The following is a 26,107-nucleotide window of genomic DNA, read 5'->3' as shown; positions in this document are numbered from 1 at the left end:
TAGTTACGGTTAGTATTTTTGAAGAGGACCCTCAAGCACGACGACATGTTTGAAGTACACTCGACTCGTTCTTCACAATACGGTGTACATATACAGCTGCAGAATACTCGCGCGCTTCTATTTCTATATCTTCACTGTTGAAACATAGAATTCTGTTCCTTAACTGGAACGAGTAGAAGCTCGAAATATACAGGGTGTCCCAGGATTGATGGTAGAACCGTGTAGGGGCGAGGAAAAAGGAAAAATTTACTTCGAATTGCGTCAGTAATCCAGCCCTTCCAAAGAATTTTTCGAACACCCTCTATGCACGTTGCGTTCGACTCATTAACGAACGCTCAAGTTGCCAGCACACGCGTTCGGTATAATGATTGTGATCCAGACTGTCGAAATAATATCGTGTGGAGAAGTGCTTGAGAAATGGGAATAAAATCTCCGGCATTTTCTGACGCGGCCTGTAATACACGCAAGATCCTCGAATTCAAGCACGCTGTGTATCATGTGTTCTCACGGAAGGTTACGTGAGTCAGGGAAATAAAAAAAAGAACGAGGTAAGGAGCTGCTTTACACAAGGGTGATTCCATCCTTCGTACTTCCACGGTAGCCTCCTCGAAATTATGTATCGTATCGTCGAAACGTTCTTATTTATTGCGCCTCGGCTTTGTCGTGGCGATGATTTGCGGGGCAATTACGGCTCCGAGGTGAGGGACACGCGAAAAGAGTAGCCGCAAGGCATTCGTTAACGGGAAGCAATTAATTGGTGCACGAGGACCGGATCTTTCTACATTTCGGTACAAAAATGAAAAGAATTATACTCTAATTATTACGATATTGTAATTTGTTGTAAAAGTTATGTTCGCAAATTTGTTTCGATGTCCATGTATGTATAGTATATACTTGAGAAAAACGAGTCCAAGCGAGGCACACGGGTTATTAGATAGGTAACGGCTGACCCATGGCTGACCGTTTCTACTTCGCCTACTGCACGGTCAACTTCGTGAAGAAATCGGACCCACACGTGGACAAATTATATTCTGCGATTGTGTCTCATTGTCTAATCTCATACTTGCGCTATTTCTAATCACTCCCTCCCCATTGACAACGTTAGAAATATTTATTAAGCGTGTCATGCACTGTCGAGGGTTGACGAATCTTTGAGAAGACTTCGAACCAACTTTTCTGAAATTAACGGGACAGTTCACTACATGTTGAGGTAACTGAAAAATTATTTATGCAAAAGAATTGAACGATTTCTCGTGTCTCCACTGGTTCCCGGCAATTTTGACACTCGGAGTCCAGAATAGTGGTTGTGAACATTGTGCACGGGTTTAGGTCCCGGCGTGGGTCGTTCGCGCGTGGGCGTATGGTTTCCTTTGCAGGCTGCTTTCAATCGGTCATTCTTTTTCCTCCGTTCTTGATAGCCGCGCCGGTAGTTTTAATTGAATATCAGGCGAAATGTAATTACGGTTGGAATTCATGCTTCGTCGGAGCAAATAATTTGCCATGGCATGGAACACAGTGGAATGGTAACGAAGGGGATAGGATGAAGGGCGTGTCAAGAGAGAGAGAGAGAGAGAGAGAGAGAGAGAGGCGCGGGCTCGGAGCGGGATGGGCGGGCGGCCGGAAGAGCTCGATGCGTTATCAAAACTTTGATAATCCAATCGATTACCAATGCAATAATTGGTGGCCGAGCCGATGGAAAGAGAGAGGCAGGACCAGAGGGGGAGGGGGTGCCGGGTGGGGTTTCCCCGTTCATACTCGGATACGATTCGGGATAGGAGCCCGGGGTTTAAGTGGAATGAGTGGGATACTCTCCCGTGTGTCGAGGTCGGCACCGGTGTCCTGGGAAAGAGGAAGCGTTGCCAGCCAGCCGAAGGTACCATTGTAAATTAACGATAAACGAACTGGCGCTCATCAAAGAGCCCCCACGCTCGTAATATCTGCCCACCTAATCCATTTACCGGCGATTGTAATTCTGTCCTCTCATCGGCGCGACTCTTCAGTCTTCCGCGGAACACGTTGCTGCCTGCCAGGAAATCGAACAACTGGACACCCCCCAACCCCCCACCCCACGTGCAACGAAACCGCGGAAATTCGATGCACGCTGTCTTTTGAATCGACACTTATCCTTTCCGCTATGCTCTCATCCCAGAGGAGATCAAGAGCGATCGATATCCGATGAGATAGGTGGCCCTGCCTGGGTTTCGGGATAGCTCATCCTCGTAGCCTAATTTCTGACCTGAAGGGACGATCACCTCTCCCCGATCGACAAATTCATTTCATTTTTTGGATATATATTGTGAAAAGAGTGGCTAAAAGATTTTTCGAAATTAATGTGAAATGGTCGGTGCTCTCTAAACCTAGCGTTAAGGGTGGTAGAAATGGGAAATTAACCCTTTGCACTCGGCGCTATTTTCATTGTAAAACTAAATTTTTCTTCCGTCTTAGAATATTTTCATTTTATCCGATTTCCACATATAATATATAAATGTTTAGTAATCTATTGAATAAAAATTTTGTGATGTTACAAATATTTTGTAATATTTTTTGTAATGTCTTTGAAATAATGCCACGAATATGTCCAGTGGTGCTTCAGAGTCACCACTCGAGTGCAAAGGGTTAAGTACTATAAATGTGTGTACGCCAATAATTATTTGTAGAAATAGAGTGGAGTGAAAACGAGAACACTCGCCGATAGAATCAGAATGCTACAACGAACGCTTAATTGAATTATTTTTCACTCGTGACGGCAACGAACGAACACTCGAGCGAAGAACAATAATTCCGATTTTACGAGTGCAATCGGGAAATCACGCGCATGCCTTTTCTACTTGAATGAGATTATTGGGTCGGAAGAAGAGGTGAGGAACTGGTAAGCAGCTAATTTTGCTATATTTCCGCTTCCTTGATTTCTGAACCCTGATTTTCGATAACCGGATTCTCCGGCGGAATCCGTTGTAGAACACCATGGGAGGCGAGAATGCCAGCATTCGTGAAATTACCGTTGCCAGGGAAGATATTACATTCCATATATCCATTGTAACAGTTTTCGTTCACCGGCGATAGTTTCGATAAATCGATGCGTGCGCAATATCGATTTCTTCCGTTGCGTTTGATGTCGCATCGAGTTTCAAACGGGTTCGACAGATGCGCGCTCATTATCAGACTTCGCGCGGTGGAATATATTACAAAGAGTCAAACATTAATAATCTTCCAATAATATTCACAATTTTGTGAACATATTTGATTAGATATTTCTCAGAAATAGAATTTTTCGATCTATTATATCTAAATAGCAAAATTGTAAATTTTTAATTTCTTGGATAGTTGTGACGTAATTTCTAAGGTAGAAAAATATTGCAATTATGAGCTCTATCGATTACAATGTTGTTTAATGTCGGCGCCCGGCTTAGGGGTTGAAGATCGATGGATTTAAGTGGCGAGAAAAATCCTAAGCAACGAGTTTAACGAGTCCGGGGAGGGGCTCAAATATTTGCACGTGTCGTTGGAAACTTCGCGATAATCACGCGGAAGTGATTCGCGCGCCGGTGTAAAACGTGCCGGTTTCTAATTTGCTGCTGTTAATCGAGGCCTGATCATCGAAATTCACACGGAACTCGAAGGGATGGTTCCGCTCTACACCGTTCATGCCTAACAGGCGATTGAACATCAAAGGTCTTTAAACGTTTGATGTTCCTCATCTTCATTCCAAATTGGTGTTGCGACGATTCCCGTTGTAGTTGCCGAGCGGAAGCTATCGTGACGTCGAAATTGTTCACCGGAACGTTGGCAGCAGAGATTTTCGAACGCGGCAAAGAAAACGATCCTACTTGACGAAACAAAATGTTAACGTTCAAATACCTTTCAATTCTGAAAAATTGCGCTACGAATACTTATTTTATAAAAATAACAAGAATTTACCTACCGAAATTTTTAGCTATTCCATTCTATAGTATGTACCCAAAGAAATAAATTTTCCAATCTCGGTAATTGTAAATTAAAAATATTCCCGTAAACCTAAGAGTGACAGTTGTCGAGCCTCGGTCAATTGACGAATAACAGTCTTGTTGCATTCGGCAACGTTGTTTTCTTAGGAACATGAAATAGGTCACGAACCAGGTAGCCCACAAGCATCTGGCCCAAGGGTCTGCATACCAAGCGGTCCCATTAACTGGTGTACCGTGTCGACAGTTTATGATAGGTTAATCGCTATTAAGTTGCATAACTATCCAACCTAGGGCACCCGGGGATTGACTCGAAAATTAATTTGTCGATAGTTGCGCGCTGTGTACCGCGAAAATTCTCAAAACTTCCGGCGTGGCGTGTGCGTTTCGGAGCTTTGCAAATGCGACTATAAATTGTCACGTTCAATAGACATCTTCAGCATAGTGTTGCAGTCTGCGACAGGACAGATACGTGGACTCTAATAATCCTTCTGTAATGAATTTTGAAATATTTCTGGGAGTCAGTTGCCAATTACGTGGTGATCCGGACAACAAATTGGAGCGTGCCTTTTGGTAAATAATTAGGCAAGTTCGTGCCGGTTCGGGGCGAAACGTCGGACCGTTGGCGGGCATCGAAAAAAGGTTTCATTCTCTGGGAGTTAGGGGACCTTGAAACCGCAAATTTCTGGAAAAGCACTTTGCGGAATATGAGATTCGCTTGAAACGCTAATGAAATCCGAAGGGCAAGGAGCAGTTTCTGAAGGTGGCTTACTGGCCATGGCGTAATCTAACTCGGAGCCAGACTTTGCGCCGCGGGAGTTTCGTGCCGCTGGCTCTCGAGAAAGCCATCTACGAAACTTGTCCAGCTAAACGGGGAAGCATACGTCACCGACAATGGAACTTAGTTCGATGAGAAACCCCGAGGTGTCGATTCTAAAACACGCTGTCTTTAGGCTCCCGTTAAATTTACAACGCGCGGAATCCGGCGAATTAACCGCCAACGTCGAAAGTATTTTTTCACGGTGTCACAGAATTCTTTTCGCTTTCACTATTCCCTGGATCTGTCACAACACTGAACCATTGCACAATTTTTGTACGCATCACATTTGCATAGATTTTCAAAGAACTCATTTTCTCTAATTTTGGGAAGAAGACAAACTTTAAGAATTTTTTCTACTGCAACCGTCGTAGATAGACGAACGATTCTTACGTAGAACAATTCTACACACTCTCCCAAATATTCTGACGCATTATGATTATTGTAAATTTAATGTGTCGGAGGAGAATGTCGATGAAGCCCACCGGTGCCCGAATATGCGCGCACTGTAACGTGCGCGCGCTATAAACAATGGTCTCAGCACAAAGAGTACATTGCTCATCGAAATTGCAAAAGTTTAGAATGTTTCCCGATAGTCCGCACACAGAGAGGGGACGAGATATCGCGTAGCATCGCAATGACAGCGCTCCGATCGTGTGATACCCCCATTGATTGATACACTGCATGGAATGTCAAAGGTGGACCGCGTTATATTTCAATCTGGGACGAAAAAAAATTTTGACAGGCTCGCAATTTTCAGTTAGCCGGCACTTCACAACGAGCCACTGCATTTGTTTTACTGCTTGTTATCAATATAGGCGTTCTCACAACGCTAATACACCGATCTGAAAGAAATAATAAATTAATAGTACCGTTAAAACAATTCGTCGAGACGATTCATCGAAAATAACAAAATGATTCTAGGTAATAAAACAGAAAAATTGCAACAATTAACACAAAGAAACGACCATCGTACAATTGATGCGGTTCGTAATAAGTAGACTGCTGATTTTACGCACTCATGACAAAAATTAGTAGTTCAAACGTAAAATTGGGAAGACATCAGACGAATTAGAGGATATTCTTATTTTATTCTTGCTCCTTAAGACAGTTAAAAAAGAGAATACGCTTTTATTTAACTTCAGTTTCTTGATATTCACTTGGACAATTTTGATTTTGCATAAAACTCCCCAGTCTGATAATAAATAATTACGAAGTTCGGAAATTATTCAAAGCGAGAATCAATGGATTTTAAGTTCTCGTCGGAGTGCCGAATTATTGAAAATTTCGAGTTCCCCTTTCGCTTAAAATGCAAAGTGCAGTTGACTTTTATGTTCCATACTCGCTTCGCTCAAAAAACACTCGACACGATTATACATAGCAGGACAGCCGGCTCGATAATTATGAAATAAAAACAGACAAGAACCTTTGTAGTTCGCGAAGAGTAATTGTCGTTCAATTTGAAGAACTGTGTACCGAGTTCTCTCCGCAGCGGGGAAACTACGGGAAACGAGGTTGTTTACCGGGAAAATACGCGGTGCAATATAAATATTTAACCCAGGGACGACTTTTCTATCAACGATTCTACCAGGGCGCATTAATCCATTTTGTTTTTCATTGGAAACTCCTGTATCTGGTTTTTACCTTCAATGTTTATATAATGAACGAAAGCGCGTAAAGAGGGTGCAGTGTTTTGCCGGGGAACAGCGCATTTATATTTCCCACGGATACATTTCCCAGAATTGTTTCAATTTTTCATCTTCAAACTTCCAATTAAATCGAAGTTAAATCGGACACCTTGTTTCTTCACCTTGAAAGACTGATAAATGTTTAAAGAAATAAATTCTACTGTCTCAAGTTACTCGCTCTTGCCATAAACGCGTAAAATCCGCAATCCATTACGCGTGAAAAATTAGAAACGACTTTCAAATACGAAGAATGATCGGCGCAGCGAAGTATAGCGCACAGGGGTCAGTGTTGGCGTGCGAAGCGAAACAAAGGCGAAGGTAGGAAGGCGAATGTGAATCCGAAACGGAAAGTATCAGCGATAAAGGGATATTGTTCACGGTAAGCCGTGTGTGTACCAGAAGCTAAATGGACGGATAAGCTCGCTCGAAGAAGTCTGAGAAGTAGGCGGTCGGCCCTCCCAACTGGTGGTGCTCCAGCTTTTCGTATGGATAAAACTACTTTTCGACGGCACGCTGATTTCGCGGAATTCCCATGGCGTGTCGGTAGCCGAGCGAGACTGACGCGCGATTCTCAAAATGTGGAGAAAAAAATATATATATATCCATCTTCTGAGTAATTTTAATCGTTCAAAAATAATATTCCTATGTCCCAACGTTCTCCTCGATACCTGTTGATACAATCGTCAGCGGTTCCAGCAAAACTCGCGCGTTTCTCGAACTTACGCGTTTTCTCTGGACTGTGCCTCGCGAACGCGTGCGGCGCGGAGAGGAACGCGCGAACGAGGACGAAGTGGATGCAGAAGAAGCGGCGTCGGTAGAAGAAAAAGAGGATGGAAGAGAGAGAGAGAGAGAGAGAGGGGAGAACAAATAGGCAGAGAGGTAGAATGAGAACGGGCACGAGGCCGAGAGAGTTCGCATAAAAGAAAGATCTAGAGACAGGATGGTTTCAAACGAGACGCGAGCGACGCTCATTAAGCTGCCTCGTACAGGGATGGCGATGGTGGAAGAAATAGGGGGTGGATAGGGGTGGCTCGAGGGGAGAGGGAGAGAAAGAGAAATATAGAAAGAGAGAGGGAGAGAGAGAGGGAGAGATAGGAGAGGAGTCAATAGTTTTCACGCGCGGCAACGTGCCGCCGGCATTTAAATGTATTTTATTTAACAGGTGAACGCGCGAGGCGTTTGGAGCTTTGAGTTTTTTCCCTCGGCGCACTCTTCAGCTTTACCCTCTCCCGACCTGTCGACCGTCTTATTGAGAATACTCGTTAATTACATGCCTACCCTTCTGCACCCTCTCCCCCCATGCCACCCTCTCTTTCTCTCTCCCTTTTTCTCTGTCTCCTTCTTCCTCGTCCCTTTTTCGCCCTCCGAGGCCGCCATCGCAGCCGTTCTTCCACAAGAACTGTCCTCTCTCTCTCTCTCTCTCTCTCTCTTTCTCTCTCTACTCTCTCGCTCGCTCTCCTGGAAGCTTCTCGCTCTCCTCGAGGCGCGATTCAAAGTACGCGGGGACGAGAATACCGTTTTTCAGGTTAGGCGAGCCGGAAAAGAGGCGCGCCGGGGACGACTTTCCTCCGGTGAAACGGTGTTCGGTCGAATTCTTCGTGCCTTCCGGTCCTTTGACTTTGCATTCTTTCCTTTTTCGGTCGAACGTGGAAACGATAAAGCGGCCGGCGTGATGAACGGCCCTCCACGCACAGAATCCACCCCCTCCCCGCCGCCGAACGCCACGAACCACCCCCATCTCGTCGTGTTCGAGCACGGCCGAGCCGTTCTGTTTAGCTGCCGACCGGGGCCTGGGAAATTTGTCGGAAATTAAAGGGATGAAATCTTCTCGCCGGTTTATGGTTTGTCGCGATTAACCGGCTACACTCCGCGACAGGATATTTTTTTCGGGCTTCTGCTCCGTTTACCCCGGACGAGCCTGACAGTGGACTTTCTATTTCCGATTTAATGAATAATTACAGGTGTTATCGTTAAAATTTTCGAATGATTTTGCTTGAATTCGAAATTCTTCTCAGCCCTCGCTTCCCCCACCCCCGAAGCAGATAAACACTGGTGAGAAAAAAGGAAAAAAGAAACGAAGTAGCAAGAAACAAAAAGAAATTTGTCGTATTGTTAAATATACAAAGGGTATCCGGGTAACAAGAAATGAGCTAATCGATTTGACAAGGTACTCCCGAACAGCCATTATATTCGGTACGTCTGCGTAAGGACAACATGATATCAGCTTTCTGAAACACTGAGCTCAAGAGGAAGGCCAGCATCCATTTATTCATAGCGGTTCATAAATAAATGTATGAAAGTACCAAGGGTACAGGGGCGAGGAGCTACCGCCCCGCTCATCTTCTTCCATCACGACTATACATAAAGGTAAGTCGCCTTTTTCGAGTTGTATACATTTATTGCACGATAAGCAAGAAATCCAACAGGCGTATGTTTGAGGGACTCTTTACAGGAACGGATGATTTAACTGGGATCGCGGTGAATCCCACTAAAGCATCAAAGCACGAAAAAGGGACTTCGCCTTATAATTTATATATATATATATTGTACGAGAATTGAAAAGATCCACGTGTGCTCGCATCGCTCCGGCGAATATCCTTCTAGTTACATGCAGAAGTGCATATAACGCGACGCGTGGTCGGAATACAAATATTCGCATGTTTTAGTATAAACGCCTCGGATTTCCAGATCGACGGGAACAATTCTCTTCTTCCTCGCCTACGCGGTAATGCATTTGTAACGTAAAATGACTGAGAGGATGCGGGAATTCGTTGCTCACAATTCATTAAAAATTATTTTTACCTGGTTCCTGCATTCGCAACTGATGCTGAACATTTTTATTATTGATAAAGATCCGCAGTCTAACAGTGATAGTCTGACAGTATAGGGAACACCTTCAAGTTCCATTTGCTGCACGACACTGCAGCTCAAAGGTTCTGCTCAACTTTGAAACAACCGGCTACAGAAATGTAGCGAACCTAACTCGTCTATGACCGAAGGAAAATGTACATTCAAGAAGCGGACCGAACGAAAACAACTTTTCGTTGCCGTTAAAGAGAAGCGGCCTGGATTAAGCAAGTTTTCCGCTTTGTGCGCGAACAATGGTGAATGTTTCAATATTATTTTTAGTCCCACCGAGTTTGTCCGTTTGTTTCGGTGAAATGTCCGGCAAACTTTGGATCATCGAATAATGAATGCAACAGTTCTCTGAAAGGATCACAACTCCTCTGCAGGCAGAATCTATTTGACAGCTCTCGAGGAGGAACACTGTTTACCACGGTGTGAAAGAGAGAGAGAGAGAGAGAGAGAGAGAGATGTTCCTTATTTCGGAATTCGGATGGAAGTTAAGCAAATTCGCTATAAAATTCGCGCTCCCCGAACAAAGGGAGCCACCGGAAGAGGATGCATCGTTGATTGCGCAAAGGGTTAAGATTATGTGCAAAGAAGGAGAAGAGAGGCTGAAAGAACGGGAAGCTTTTGTTCCGTGTTTCGAGATATTCCCAGAGGAAAGATTAACCCGCGCTGTCTTTCATCCTTCCGGCAGCGAGGGGGTGGCTGGAAGACGGGGGGTGGAAGAAAGGGAATAACAAGTACAGAAGGTGAGTGGCACAAGGTAGAAAACTTGTCGTTGTATGCCGCCTAGTTTACAATACAGGATTAAGCCAGGTACCGCACTCCCCCGCTCCACTGGTTCTGCGAGCAAAACTTAAAGCTCTTGATAAGCTCTCCTACTATCTCTCTTACGCTCAACTACCCAAATTTCCCACTTTCTCGGGTATTCTTGCTTCGGTTTTCTTTGCCCGTGTACACCATTAAATCCGCCCGGAAACAATAACTCTCGTCGCGAAAATAAAATAACGCGCTGCCGCGCATATTGCATCGACGGAGCCGTGTCTGCCACTGAGGGGCAACCATTTTTTAAATATCTAAAGTTGTGTTTCCATAAATAATTATTATGTACATCTTATTGCACGATGTTCGAGTAAGGTTTACATTGAGATCAATTTCTTAGACTACAAGGACGTGGCTGCCATTTTTACAAGATTCTTTTTGTGGTACCAGAAATATCTCCGCGGGGTTGTATTTAATTCACATATTTTCAATTTTACACCGTGGAGATTCAAACTTTTTCTAAATCGAAATGAATATGTATTTCTTCTTTTATTAACTCTTTGAACTTTTATAACTTCATGTAAAAAGATCTCACAATATTTTAGGTGGGCTTCTCTCAAGGGGTGAAGTCTCTACGTTCACCCTTTAACCCTTCTGTATTCCATCAACGGAGTGAGCAGCTGAAGTTGCCATTTTTCTGTAACCTCGTGAGGCAATTGTACGCTTATTGATATTCTGTGGTACGAATTAATAAATCGCGTTGAAGGACCATAAATTGTCGGAGCACGATCTCGATAGTGCATTATACGGGAACATTTTAATCGAAGGAACTGGAAACGTCGGGACTCCGGGGACATCGGAAATATGATTTCATATATGAAATTACCGTTGTGTCTCGGGGAGGAAAAATAAGTTCGGGCCAAGTCGAACACATTGTCCTGCGCTGGTGATGATACCGAAGGGGTGGCTTCGAATGACATGTCCAAAAGAAACAGTGGGTATAGGCTACATGGGTTAGATATAATGTTATGGTACGTTGACCACCACGGCCCATGTAGCTCCTGGGATGTCGGTGGTGCCACGCTACGCTGGATTTACTTCTCATCCCTTCTCTCTCTCTCTCTCTCTCTCTCTCTCTCTCTCTCTCTCTCTCTCCCTCTCTCTCTGTTTCTCTCGTTTCTACCCTCCAGCCTCCAGTTTTTATTTCCACCGATGTCGCTACGTACATCATTCCCTTTTGCATTCTTCATTTCGTCCGATGCTGTAAAAACGATGCCCCCGGCACGAGGGTGTAATGCAATTAGCCGGTTTCTTCTTCGACTAGAAATTAAGCGTAGTGCTTCGCTAAATAAATGTCTTCGCGGCTCCCGCTGGATATTATACCTCTAAATGCAATTACATCGGCTAATTACGAAATTTATCACTATCATTCCCTCCAAAGTTTTTTCAACGTTTTAAGTTAATGGAAAAGTATATTCCGCCAAGTGTCACGGCCGATGCCGACTGTATTACGCTCCGCGTTTCTATCCGAAGACCATGGCTGAACTAGAATTACTTCAGACACTGTAGAGCGTTCAGAATTGCATGAAAAACATTGCAAATATTATACGAGCCTTCTTCGAAAATGTAACTGCCCACCAGTTTCCTACACCACCAATAAATAAACCAGCCATTCCGGTGTTGCAATTTAAATATTCAGCGAAAGCACCCGCTCGATAATTTTGTATTACGGTATTAATTCAAGTTGTATTTGCTTTCATCTTGAATAAATAAATCCTAGTAAATCCGACAACAGCAGACCGAGCCCCGAACGAGCCTGATACCGAAGGAAAATATGTCGCACAAATTAATTCGGAAATTTGTCCGCGAACGGATTACCCTATTCCGCGTTACCGGAACTTTTCAAACTTTAAACAACTCCAGACGACTTTAAACAAGCCCAAACAATTCCAGACGATTTTAAACAACTCCATAGAACTCCAGACGACTCTAAACAAAAACCCAAACAACTCTAGACGACTTTAAACAAGCCCAAACGACTCCAGACGACTTTAAACAACTCCATACAGTTCCAGACGATTTTAAACAACTCCATAGAACTCTAGACGACTTTAAACAAAAACCCAAACAACTCTAGACGACTTTAAACAAGCCCAAAAGACTCCAGACGACTTTAAACAACTCCGTACAACTCCAGACGACTTTAAACAACTCCGTACAACTCTAGACGACTTTAAACAACTCCATACAACTCTAGACGACTTTAAACAAACCCAAACAACTCCGGACAACTTTGAACAAGCCCCAACGACTCCAGACACGATATTAAACAAGTCCATACAACTCTAGCCGACTTTAAACAACTCCAAACCCCTTCAAACACCTCCAAACAACTTCAAACAACTCGAAAGGGTCTCGCGTGAAGGATTTACTTATAGAACAGGTAACTCGCGACCAAATGCAAGTGGTACAGTTAAGTGGCTGAGGTTGCGCGTTACGTCAGAAGGCCCAAAGGGGTGAATCCACGCGTTCGTCGACGTGAGCGTGAAATAAAGGTTATCCGAGGAGCGGATCACGTTCCGAAGCTGTATCCACGTTTGCCCATTCCACGTCGCGGCCGACGACCCGTCGTGCTTTCATTCTTTGGAAAAGCAAACTGTTATTGCAAATAGGCGAAATCGTCGTAGCGATCCGCTGCTATGGAGATATCATGCGGTTTGCGATATCGAGCCGGAGCGGCGCGACGCGGGGGATAATTTTGCCATAAGAACCCCGGCGCAGACAGTATCGTGACATTCGAATCTTGGGGAACGTTGACTCCTTCTCACGGGCCGGCCGTTTAACTCTTGTGTCACGTACGCGAATTCTTAACTCGGATTACTATCTTCCGTCGCTCGTGTCTACGAGCACCGGTCCGGTGTGTACGGTTTCGTTTTCCGGTAATTAGTGGGCACGATTTTTCCGGGTGCGTGACCGATTTCGCTGACACGGACGTTTTCTTTATTCACGAGCGAATATTTCGTATCGAACAGTGAAGAATTATCGATCGATAGTTCTTCTATTAATGTTATTGGGACGTCGTTTTAACAATTCGATTTATTCGAAGAAAGAATTTTTACCTGTTCAAATAATGCATAATTTCTAACGTAACAAATATCACACGGGATGTGCGGTCATTGAACTTGAATCGTGACTGTAAATTTAGTGGACTGGTTTTGTAATATATTCATTCAAAAAATAAAGAAAGATATGTATAAATGGAGCAGTCGCTGAACCGAAATCGTGACTAGAAATACATTTAGTAGATTCTGTAGTAAATTCGTGCGCGTTTATTCACACGAGAGCGGAGTACTATTGATATCACCTAAACCTGAATCAATAAAGTATTGTTTTATTGTATGATTTTTTGAGACGATAAATATTACTTGTATACACTTGTGTATTGCCTTTTGTACATTCTTAAACCATTTTATGGTTCGTTTCTATGTATTCTTTAAATGCGACGATCTTATTTATTTAAATCTTTGACAGATTCTTTGACAGTAGATTTTGGAATTCGTTCAATTAAATGCTTCGAAACGAATATTTCCAGATATTCCCTAAAGAAGATTTGTACGTCGGATTCACGTTTGTTCTCATTCCTGCAAAATTCTCTAACGTTCCTCCCTATAATTCACATTTTGGCAGACAGTTCTCTCAGTCGGACAATTTATTCTGGGGAATGCTTCAACGCGTGTGACACGTGTCATCCCATACATAACAAACGGTCATATACGAGTATTTACATGTAAATAAAACGGAACAATCGTCACATCCTCGATATTGATGGAAAACAATTACAATTTACAAAAGCAATCTTCGGTGTCGGTGTGGGCGGCGGGTTTCCATTGTTTCGCATGTACGGAGAACACAACGAAACCGTTTATGAAAACACTCGTTAAATAATTTAAAATGTTTGGATGCAATCGATTATCAGGAAATGAAATTTAAGCAAGCAAGCAAGCATCGCGCTTCGCGCACGGAAATTCATATATTTATGGCGAATCATTCGAAACCTGTGATCCCGTCTGTAATATATGCGGGAAATAATGAGAAAAGATGAAATCGATCATACTAGGTAATTGCACTTTCCCGAATATTGTGATTTCTCGTTTACGGTTTATTCATTTTTCGAATTATATATACAAGAAATATTATTTCTAACTGTGTGTACACTCTTTCTAGATGTTTTATCCAGTACAGAGGACACTTTTACTTTCCAGTATTACATATGGATTATACAAGATCTAATATTTTCGCACAAGAATGAAATAAAGGGAATAAAGGGACATACATCGGCTAGAAGACACTATTCATCGATACCCGTATTATGTTTACACTTCTCGGCGACCGAGGCCACTCGAGCTTTCGGGCCCCTAACGGGGTATGGTCCGCGGCAGTGGGGATAGTTCTGGGACTCCTATCGGGTAGATATTTGGGACATATATCGAGTAAAGGCTGTATATCTGTTCTGTTACTTCGTCGGGCTACGGGTTTCCACGAAACTTTGCAAATGCGAGCGAGCATTGGTGTATAGGAGTCTGGCTTGGCGTAGTGTTAATAATATTGCCCTGTTGATGAATGAACGACGTCAAGCAGCGACAGGAATCGGACACGAATCAGCATGTCCGCGGAAATGGCCGCGGAAGCGTCTCGGTGCCTCGCACTGCCTACTACGGAGAGACGAGCGAAGAACCGAGATTGAAAGTGATTAAGACGGGCGGTGGGTGGCCCGGAACTGTGCGTGCGTGCAAACCCAGCATACTAGGTCACAGTGACGTTAAAGGGCTATCAGATAGCCGAAGCATAAGGTGGTTCGGCGGAAAAGGGCGTATAAGGGGCCGACCGCCCGGTCCCTGGCCCTTGCGTCCTATTCGCATACCGATGCTCGCAGAAGGGCCCCGCGGAACACGTGTACAGAGCCAGAACCGAGCTGCACGCCCAACTGTACTCGCTCGACTGTCTGACAGTTTGGCATGTTGCCTTCCACCACCACCACCACCACCACCACCACCGATCCCGCTGCGTATCGTCGTGTTGTCGTCGTGTCGACACTGCCGACACGCGGCACGTTATCCGAGCTGCATTCTCTCTTTCTCTCTCTCTCTCTTTCTCTCTCTCTCTCTCTCTCTCTCTCTCTCTCTCTCTCTCTCTCTCCGCATGTACGTGTATGTGTACGCACGCGTTTAATGCCACGGTAAATCGGTCAAGCTGTGACACAGTGCTGGCCAGGCCCGGTGATCGGTGCTCGCGCGATACGTTCGTGTGTCCCCGCGTGAGCCGTGTTAGTTCTTTCCACACAATTTCACGTAAACAACGCAGGGTGTCCCAGATTCGGTGGTACAACCGAGAAGGGCTGGTTCCACACGAGCAAATAAGTCGGAAATATGCAGTACAATTTTTTCATCCGCAGCTTCGTTTCCCAGAAAATCGAATTTGAATTCGATAGAAATCGTCTGACGCGTCTGACCACGACCGACCAATTCTACTTGCTGCATATACCGTAGCACGCGGACCCGACGCGACGGATCTTTAAACTCGATTTTCTCGAGAACGTAGCCTGAAGTTAAAAAATGTTATTCTTTATTTCCGTTTTGTTTTTTCAAGTAGATTCAACCCCTCTTGGTTGTAGCTGGGACACCCTGTATTTCCCCGCCCAGGGAACGCTTCACGCTGCAATCGCCGAGCCCTAAAATGTGCTTTCACACGCATCCCTTTATAATGCGAACAGGATTGAATTGATTCGAGTTTCGTTACGATTTTTTTACTACAAGATGATCGGCTTCTCTAATCCTTACTCCGGGAAATCCGAGATCCACCCTTCGGCTATAGGAGACGGAGAGAGCGGCGCGCACACGGAAGCGCGCATAATATCGCGAAATCCGCTGCATAATTATGAAGCCATAATACCGAAGGAACGAGTTTACACGGTAGACGAGATTTCTGTAGTTCTCGAAAGGACGGGCGAAAACCCATTATAGATAACGAGAGGCAGAAAGAGACAAAGTCGGGTGTCGGTGTTTGGAGGGAGGGTGAGTGGGCGGTTCAAGGGGGTGGCTGGCGAAATGGGTGGCAGAAGGGAGGGACAGGGGGGTCGCACGAAGTAAGATCGAGGTGACGGTATACGAAAAGGCCCGATACGCCTCCTCCAAGGATTTGCAAAACGATTCCAGACTACGACTTTGAAGTCGTTCGCTGCTGGGATAGAAGGGCAGATGGGGGTCGGCAAGGGGGAGGGGGGTGGTGGGGTGGCTCTGTAGTATTCGCTTGCATCTCCCCGGCCATCGCCGGCAGTAAAATGACGTCTCCGAAGGAGGAAAGTAGAGTGGATATCCCGGCGTGCTCCATGCAATTGGAAACTTTTAGTAAATGTAAACCGTTTCGTGCTCGAGTAGATACAATCCGGTGCTAACACAGTATCCGCTTCGCTCCCTTTAACCCCGCTTCTGAATTTCTCTTTTCCTACCCTTTTGCTTACTTATCCGCGCTAGCTGGCTAGCTAGCTAGCTCGCTAGCTCGCTCGCTCACCCCCCGCGATACCGGGTAACACCGACAGGTGCACCGGTAACACACTCTCGAGCCCTTCCGGCACAGGTGCGCGCGCGTGCTCATCGATGGATCCGAGACTCATCCATATGTGAGGAAGACCGGGGCGGAAACGAAACTGAAACCGGCGAAATGCAAAGTAAAGTACGATGTTTAGAAATTCGCGAACGAGCGAAAAGAGACGAGGAACAGAGCCGGCGTTTCTCGTGCAATTCGCCGGTGCACTACGCTACAATGTGCTATACCTTGTGCCACGCTATGCCACGCTACGCCGCGATTCCCGGTCCCTGCTCGATAGTCCGATTAAAACCGGCTCTAAAATCCCGTCTCACCTACCGAACCTATTGCGCGCCCGCCCGCCATTCCGTTTTATTGTTCGGGGTACCATATGCATAGCAATAACTATGTCCGCCCCTATGATACCGAGCCGCTGTAGGTTTCACCGCGTTTCAACCCCCGAGCCGGCTGAACCTGCGCAGCCCTGATGCTGACTCCGTGCCACCTTTGAATTTCCATATTTCTTTGAGAGTGTCGCCGGCCTCGAACGGTTTTACGATCTTTTTCGCTGCGATTTCCTCGTTCCGACACTCCGAGGAGTTTCCGCGCCGGGGGTTGCAACGAATAAGTAGAATATCGGGGATCGCGTCGCAGATATAACCCCAATATTAATATCGCCGACCAACGATGGATGTAAATATTATCTAAAATACTTCGGAAAGATTAAATGTATTATATGGATTGTACGGATTGTAAAGTGTTAGAGGAGCAAACAGGAATTCCAAGTGATCCACTTTGCGCCGAGTTCTCCGACCTGTTTCAGTGCTAATAGACATGTCCTCGCGAAGTTGAATAGCATAAAACAAAGAAGAAATATTGTAAAATTTCAGTGGCAGAGAATTTCTGAAAGGATTGCTCGAATCCTCCGGTCTACAGCGATCTACCGAGACCGTCTGAAAATTACATTCGGGTCGGGCATAAACTTCGAGGCCAAGGTTCCACGGGAGCGAATAAATGCAAAACGATCTACCGGAGGGTAGGAGGAGATTTCCTCGGAGGAATAATCGTTGACGAAGGTCGGCGAAGACACCTTGTATTGGACCGTGGGGTCGGCCAACGAAAACCGGCCTGTAGGGTTGCAGGGGGGAGAAAAAAAACGAGTAGACCGGGGCGAGATTTTCGGCGAAAGAGAGCGGGGAGGCGAGCTGGTTACAAAGTTGCGAATTAAAAAACACAAAGAAGGACCAGATAGGTGGGGTCTGTGGCGGGCGGCGGAGGTGACGGAGGTCGGTCGAGAAAGGGTAGATTTGAGACAAAGGGTGGCGCGGGAACAATAGCTTGTAATCTCGAGCCCTGAGAATAGCCCTGTCCCGCGTTGCTCCGTTCAGCTCAGGCATGCCCTTGCCACCCTTCGAGCGCCTCGTATCGAGACCAGGATTTTCAAGCCCTTCGGACCACCCACGCTCAGGCCAACCCCTGCCCGGGGTTCGAGGGCAACCGATGAGCGGCTTGTCAGATCTGGCTGAGCACAATCGCCAGGTTAATCGATTCAATTTTTCATTCGCCTGTTTCAAGATGTTTGCAAACTACTATAACTATACTATAAGCTCATTGTTTCAGCTGACCTCTGATTTTACTGATCCTTAACGTTTTAGTCTTCCAAGGTCATTCAAGATTATTTAAAGCAAAATTCAGCTCAGCTAGACGGCGGCACGTCCACCTGGAGTAGATTTGCCGCCACCATACAAACAAAGTGTTTTATTTGAAATATCTTTTAGTTAAACATTTTGGACTGAAAAGGGTTAATGCTTAGGAAAAGAACATTGTCGACATGATTATTATTTTTCAACGTGGCATCCTGTCCGACTAAAATCCAGTTTCTAAATTTCTCGAGGACTCGAGCACCGCAAGTAGAAACGACCAGCCACGATCAGACGACGATTTTCGAACCCTTCGGCCCGCGCTATTCGAGGGCAACCGATGAGCGGCTTGTCAAATCTGGCTGAGCACAATCAGCAAGTTAAACGAATCAATTTTTCATTCACCTGTTACAAGATTTTTGCAAACTACAGGGTGTCCCGTTTCGAGTTTCGCGCGCAGTCATTTCCATTACTGACCCTTAACATTTTAGTCTTCCAAAGTCATTCAAGGTCATTCAAGATTATTTGAAGCAAAATTCAGCTTAGCTAGACCATATCTCCCCGGAAACAAAGTGAGTTTTATTTGAAATATCTTTTAGTTATACATTTTGGACTGAAAAGGTTTAATGCTTAGGAAAAGAACATTGTCCACATGATTATTATTTTTCAACGTGGTACCCTGTCCGACTAAAATCCAGTTTCTAAATTTCTCGAGGACGCGTGCACCGCAAGTAGAAACGGCCAGCCACGATCAGACAACGATTTTCGAACCCTTCGGCCCGCGCTATTCGAGGGCAACCGATGAGCGGCTTGTCAGGTCTGGCTGAGCACAATCAGCAGGTTAAACGAATCAATTTTTCCGCGATTCTACTCGGAAATTCCATTTCCGTGAGCGACGACCGGCCTCGGCGGGGCTGCAAGAAGATAACGGATAGGTAGGGTTGACGACGGCGAAGCGCGGGAAAAGTCGGGGAAAAAAAGTGAAGAGATCCCGTGTAGCTGATACCGTTCAGCGCGAAGGAAACCGGCTGAAAAGCACCGGCGAAATAAGAAGCTCATGTGGAATTAATATCGCGTTTTATACTGACGCGACACGCCGACAAAAAGGGGAGGCTTCGAGTGCGTTGAATATGAGCGGAACGGGTATTCGCGGGTCGTTAGAAACGTTTTGCTGCGCGGAAAAACGCGGCATTACGGAATCACGGAGCTCCGGCCGACCGTATTCTTAGGCTGCGTTCACGGCGGAGGTAAACGATCCGACGTGAAACGGAGAAATACGTTCTATTGTTTTATAATGGAAGTGTTTACATTGTGGGCTGCGGAGCCGAGCCGAGCCGCGCTCGCTGGACCACCAACGATACCAGGAAAATATTGTTCTCGTTGCTGGTACTCAACCTTATCGGTAATAGATACGAACAAATAAAAAAAAATTATAAACATTCTCACAGCCTCTGCTGCAGCTCTAACACGAACTCTTACGCAATCAAGGATCGTGCACCGTTAATACACTTTTTTTCTCGGCGATGATGAATTTATCGATCGCTGTCCGGCGGCACTGGGTTTAGTTAAATTATGTCGTAAATTACGTGTGCCGTAAATTATTAATCGTGATTTATACAGTTCCAGCTAAACGTGGCAAACTAATTACGGTGAATGTAATTATTGATGTCTGCGACCGTAAACATATCTAATATGAATTCGGAAGGATGTGTTAGGGTGATTGCTCGATAAATACAAATGCGTCGATAATTAATTCGTTGTTGGTCGAAACGTTAATTTCCAAGGTATTGCCGAATCAATCGTTCGAAATAAATGTCGCCTTGCGAAAAAGGCTGGACGATAATAGAATTCTAGACAAATACATTTCCGACAGTAGATCGCTATATTAATTCGTTATAAACATTTTCTAGTAAATAACCTCTATTATTATTATTGTTACAGTTAAACCGATCAAGGAAAGAGAACTTTTATTTTGCATGAAGATCGGCGGTGCGTTCACAACTAAATTATGAATATCCATGGAAAAATAAAGTCAAGTGAATGGGATAACGAATACAATTTTCCACGGAATTTCGTCCGTGTTTGAATTATTTTTATAAATGTGGGGAGAAATGAAATCCGCGAAACGCGGGTAAAAATGTAACATGCGCGTTTCCATAAATTCGCCAACGTAATAACAAGCGGATTGAAACGAGTCGGACCATGGGGAATTCGGTTGTTCGAAGAAGGGTGTTAATTAAAAGAATACGCCCGGTTCCCGTGTAAAGAAGGTATTACAGGGACTGTCAACAGTTTCCTTTTCACTCAGGACGCCCGCGGAATAGTGTTCGCAAAGTTTCCGCCGGCAAGTTCGCCGCGAAGACGGAAGCGAGATACCGCTCGCGGAGAAGAATAACAGGATAATTTACATTGTCAAATTTTCATTGTTTCCCCCCTGCTGAATTATCTCGGTGTGTCCTTCTCCGCCTTTTCCCCGAGTGCTCCGCCGGCGTTTGTCGCACCCCCTTTCCCCGCGCCGTTTCTCCGTTTTACATCTCCTTGGCAGTCGACGCACAAAGAAAAACTTCTGCGGATTACCATCTCGTCGCGGTTCTTGTTAATATTTATTAGACGCCTGCCTTTCCACCGCGGCCCGGGGATCGGCAGGATTGCCTCGTGTTAGAGGCAACATAAAACTTTCGCACTCCAACTCACCGCATTTTCGATGGAAGTGATTACCAAGGAAAATAAACGATAGGGAAACTACACCGCGTTTCGCATTCCCAACGATCTACGAGTATCCCCGGCTATTTAAGTGGCCGCTGGTTCAACCTTTTCAAGAATTCATTTCGCCGTTTTGTAATTCCCGCTCTCGTTGCAACGACGCCGCTCGTTCGACAGCTTCCCGGTCGACGAACAAAACGGTTTCTCTAGGATCTCAACAATTTCGGCACCGGCGACGATTTTTTATCCCGCACTAATTTAATTTTAAATTACTACGCACGGTACTCGCAGAATTGGTCCTTTTAATAACAAATATTAATTTCTCTCGGGATATACTGCGTTATATAGATAAAGAGAAATAACGTTTTATGAAGCCAGAAAAATCACAGGAGCAGTGGATATATATAAAACACGATTTAAAAATATTTTGCACAGTAATTTTTATCATTACGGTACTGTAAAACGAATATTCTCGCAAGCATAATCTAATAATTTAAAACTACACTCTTGCAATGATTTATATGGTACAGCACTCCTTTTGAGACAGTATTTTGATGTATGTATTATTACCTGTATGCTCATTGCTGCTAGGCATTCATTTAAATATTAATACAGTTGCGGAATCGTTTGTTATGACGTTGTTGTTGAATACAACACGAGTATGTGAATAATTGACGTGTTGTGTTCGCCAGATTGAACAAAACTAAATTACACGAGAATTTATGCATCGCGAACAGCTAACATTCAATGGCGATTTGACTTTGCAACGGCGCATCGGTATGTAAATTTGTTAGTAGTCATTATGTAAGCGTAAATATAAATGTCACCGGTAATCTGGATAGTTCATTTCGATGCAGATATTGCATACGGTGAATTTACATTTAATATTGCAGTTACGATTAGTTATTTCGCGGGTATACTCAATGTGTACACGTATATATATGTACTACTGTGTTCTCCCGTGATGTATCATCGTGATACGCGTTTGATCGAATTCCGTGTCGACCTTAAGCCTCGAATCGAACTATAAAATAACCAAAACGTGGCAAAGTGCAGACAAAAATCCCTAGCTGATCCTAGGAACATGGTGTTTCCCATGGAGGGCTCCCCTTCTGCTCCGCCCTTCCTACTCGAAGGGTTAGATAAAAATTCCGGCGAGAGGCGAGAGTGCATCGCGGCGGCAATCGGCGTTTTGCATCGCTGCAGCGTTCGAACTTCTTAGCGTTCTAATCACGTCTCGGGTAATTGCCGTGTCCCGTGGTGCACGCGCGGCTGGCGTCATTCAATGCCGGTAGAACGTGTCCGTCGGGTATCAGTGTAGGGTAGCACACTTAGAGGAGCAGCCGGGTACCGATCTACCGCAATCCCATTTTGGGATAGCGCAGCGGGGTGTCCACGGTGGTCGTCGGCTCGGTTTGCATTTCACAGCAGATATACGGTTATCTTGTACACGTCCATGACAAAGCCCGTACGTTCCGGTTTAAACGCTATCTCACCCCGCGTCCTGGCGAACGTCCCACCAATCTGCGTCCGTATTAATTACGGCACTCATTAAGATATCCGGTAATTCGCGGCGAGGCTGGAACACGTTTCCAGCCGCCGCCGCCGCCGACGCCGACGCTGCCGACGCCGCACGACCATGGCAACGGTGCGGAATCGGCGCAGGCCCGATTTCGACAAGCCCGACACACCGAGCGGAAACCGGTGTCTGCTATTCATTTGCCGAAACTGTGATTTTCCTTAATTAATTGATAGATTGTCGAGGCGAGATAGACGGGAACAATCGCGTTCGCCGCGAAGTGCCTCGCCTCGCCTCGGTTTTCGCGGCCGTAACCCGTAGATCGGCGAGCCTGGCACAGTCGATTTCGGGCAAATGGAAAATCGGCAGGGAGGGGGACCGTGACGATGGCAGCGGAGCGAACCGCGCGCACAGCGTCGCAAATTACCGTGTGCGATCGCCTCCGGAATAATTAAATTTGATACGAGCACTCGCGACGACGCCGTGTCACAACGCGAAACCGCGGTATCTGCGACGGACCGTTCGCAGGACGCGCGATGCTCGCTCGTAAAGTCAATCACTCTCCTAGGCGGATGTGTAAGGATTCTCTAATGTACACTGTACAATTTCATGACTGCATCGGATGTTATCAATATCGTTTGCGCCGCGTAGCGAAAATTCTGTTAGAATCAATAGTGTCCGAGGAACCGTTGCCGGCCGAGGATTTAGTCTTTTATTAGCCCGTAACACAGGGTCTTGGGCCCTAACCATAACAATTACTATCATACCTGCGTGAGTCGAAAATTCGGGATTTCCCATTTATTTTTACAAACCCTGCTCCCACTCTAAAAATTCTGGTCAACGATTTGTTAACTCCACCCTCTCCTTCCAACCAATCAACTTCCCCATCTCAGTTTTGTAAACGCCCCAGAGCGCATCACATAAATAGTAAGATGGAGCGGCGGATTCATGTCATTTTCTTGATTCTGGACTAGTGTAACATTGGCATTAGGCAACGGTCACTCTTGTAAATATCTCGTCAGTTCCATCCTACAGTTTCTTGTAATAAACTATAATATACACTCGATCCTCCGGTTCATCATTCATTTAATACAGTCCACTCACAGAAGCATAGAAGTGCGAGTTTAACTATAGCAAGTAATAGAAAACGCGCACACAACAGTTTGTGCGTCGATTTTCCCGGTCCTGAGAATTCTGTGTGCGTACTATGTAAAAATTGTGCGAATGTACCAAGCAGTAAAGTGTTCCTTTCACTTTGAGATATATAATTATTATTTTGTAATAAATAAAGTTAATAGGTAGATATATCGCCATTCTTTACGAAGAAAACAGCACCAATTCTATCTTTTGTCGGGTCGCGTGGTTTTCAGAAAATTTGTCGACTGGACTGCATATTCTCTTGCAATGTGCAACGTGTCTGGTCGATGATGAAACAGCGACAGTAATAAGTAGCCAACGGTCAATATGGCATACCGTGTTCGCGGGTGGATGATATAATCTCGACGATAACTAGTGACTCGCATGCGAGTCACGAAAGCGTCGCGAGCTTGCCGTGAGACAACATGCCTAAGTGTGTACGTAGAGTGTCCACCACCGAGATATCGTATCGAGGAATACTCGTCGGTTGTGTTCTCTGAATTAAAAATACAGATACGGAAAATAGATAACGCGGGTCTAATATTAAATGAATTCTCATTGAACAGTGAAAAAGCGAAACACCGAGAAACACACCTAGTGAATTCTCGATATTTGTCAGCAACACGGGTCTTGGTGTCGTTTATCGTCGAAGATTCTTTGGAATTTCGTATGCAACAAACGAATAATAAATCGGAGGGGTGCGTACGAAGGAAACACGCTCGCGGGCTGGTAGTTGAGCTGAAATAATTGATTACTTCCGGGTGGAGCATTTTGGTAATGAAATCGGCGGATCTCGCTCGTTCGCGGCATGAAAGATGGGTGCGCTAACGAGGTTAGAAGGCCAGTTCCGGCCTGCAATCGGAAGAGAGTGTAGCCGGCAAACCCTGTCCCGGGAGTTGAGAACCATGGAAAACCATATTATAACTTCATTGCTCCCTTCGCCGGTTAGTAAACTCGGAAATCTTGCACGTCGTTCCGCCCTTTCAAAGACACATTTTCTCTGATCGGTGATTCTCACATGCCCGAGTCCTCCGTACTGAATAAACATATTTATGCGAACCCCTAAATCTACTCTACCTTCTCGTTACTCCATTTTATTATCCTACATTATTTTAATGTATACTCTGTCACTGCGACTGTTCTCCAAGAAATATTGCAAAATTGCTAAAATAGACGTTTCTTCAGAAATAAGCTGTTGGTTACAGAGAGATACTCTGTATATTTATATGAAAAATTATGTTTTCAATTGCTAACAGACGAAAACTACCTGCCTGAATGAAAAATGAAATGAACAAACACTCAGAAAATTCCATACTGAAAATCTACACAACTTGAAGAATTAGTAGCATACTTATAGATAGTGTGCAAATAATAAATTGACAATGTAGCTCGCTGTAAATGTGGAGGATTCGATAAAATTGATTCAGATCGAGCGACAGTGATAAGAAACGTTTTCATTTTGCCACAAGCAAGCGTATCGATCAAAGGAGTGACACGGTTATATTTTCATCGATTGAATATACCGAACGTTCGGCATTTGCAACTTCATGTTTGTTGGTTTCCCTCGGTTTCAGAGATACTTTTCCGTAATCGTACCTGGGAACACCATTTCCGTCCCTATCCACGCCCGTACGAGTTCGCTCCCGAATCCTTTACACCTCGCAGAACAGAGAGTGCTTAAATTCATAATAGCCGCAAAATGTGGTGCGAATTTGCGATGTGCTAAAGTTAATTCTTGTCGGTTTTAAAGGGGAATTACACGAGCTGACCACACTCGGACCTTCTTCCGGGAAACGCGTTAACCCTCTCCCTGTTCACGCTCCTGGGTCGATCCCGCGTGTTTAAGTCTTAATCTATACAAAGCGACTGCGTAAACAGCGTGGACCGAATACTAATATCGCATCCGGGGTAAATACTTGCGCTCCCGTGCGAGGTTATGCCAGCGAAAATTATGCTTCGGAAACGCTTGTCCAGGAAGTTTCGCAAAATCACATTAGAAAAGTACGTTGGACGCATTCCGAAATGCTGCAATATTATTTTCAATCTTTAAAGATGACTGAAAGAGAAAACATATATTTTTATTTGTCTTCTGTTTGTTCTTGACTTGGGAAACATAGTGCTAAAATAAAAATTATCTACAGGACACAAGAATGAAAAAGGAATTCTTGAACACTAGGTTTACGGAGCACTAAAAATGACTATTTTACATTTCCTTATAAAAATAACATGTGTATATCCATCAAAATCTGTAGCCATTTTTTAAAGGATATATACCTAGAGAAATCAATTTGTTAAATAATTCCTCATGGATCCATGTTCGCAATCTCAATATTCGTGAATTCAAAATATTAGAATCCGTCGTTTTGACGGGTAAATCTAGTGTTAATAATATAGACGAAGCGAATAATATATTTCTCCAGAAATGATCAAGAAGAGCGGATCAAGGTCCTCTTCGAGTGTCATAGTGC

General features: G+C 44.7%; 1 protein-coding gene across 3 annotated transcripts in view; it reads right to left on the bottom strand.

Annotated features, from left to right (window-relative positions):
* LOC143362553 (cytotoxic granule associated RNA binding protein TIA1) overlaps nucleotides 1-26,107 on the bottom strand; it is a 582,269-nt gene that overhangs the window by 531,639 nt on the left and 24,523 nt on the right. The gene's annotated exons all lie outside the window — the stretch shown is intronic.

The sequence above is a fragment of the Halictus rubicundus genome, chromosome 17, assembly GCF_050948215.1.
Source record: "Halictus rubicundus isolate RS-2024b chromosome 17, iyHalRubi1_principal, whole genome shotgun sequence".
In the NCBI taxonomy this organism is placed as follows: domain Eukaryota; kingdom Metazoa; phylum Arthropoda; class Insecta; order Hymenoptera; family Halictidae; genus Halictus; species Halictus rubicundus.
The sequence above is the reverse complement of the archived record's forward strand: the minus strand, read 5'-3'. Positions and strand labels throughout refer to the sequence as shown.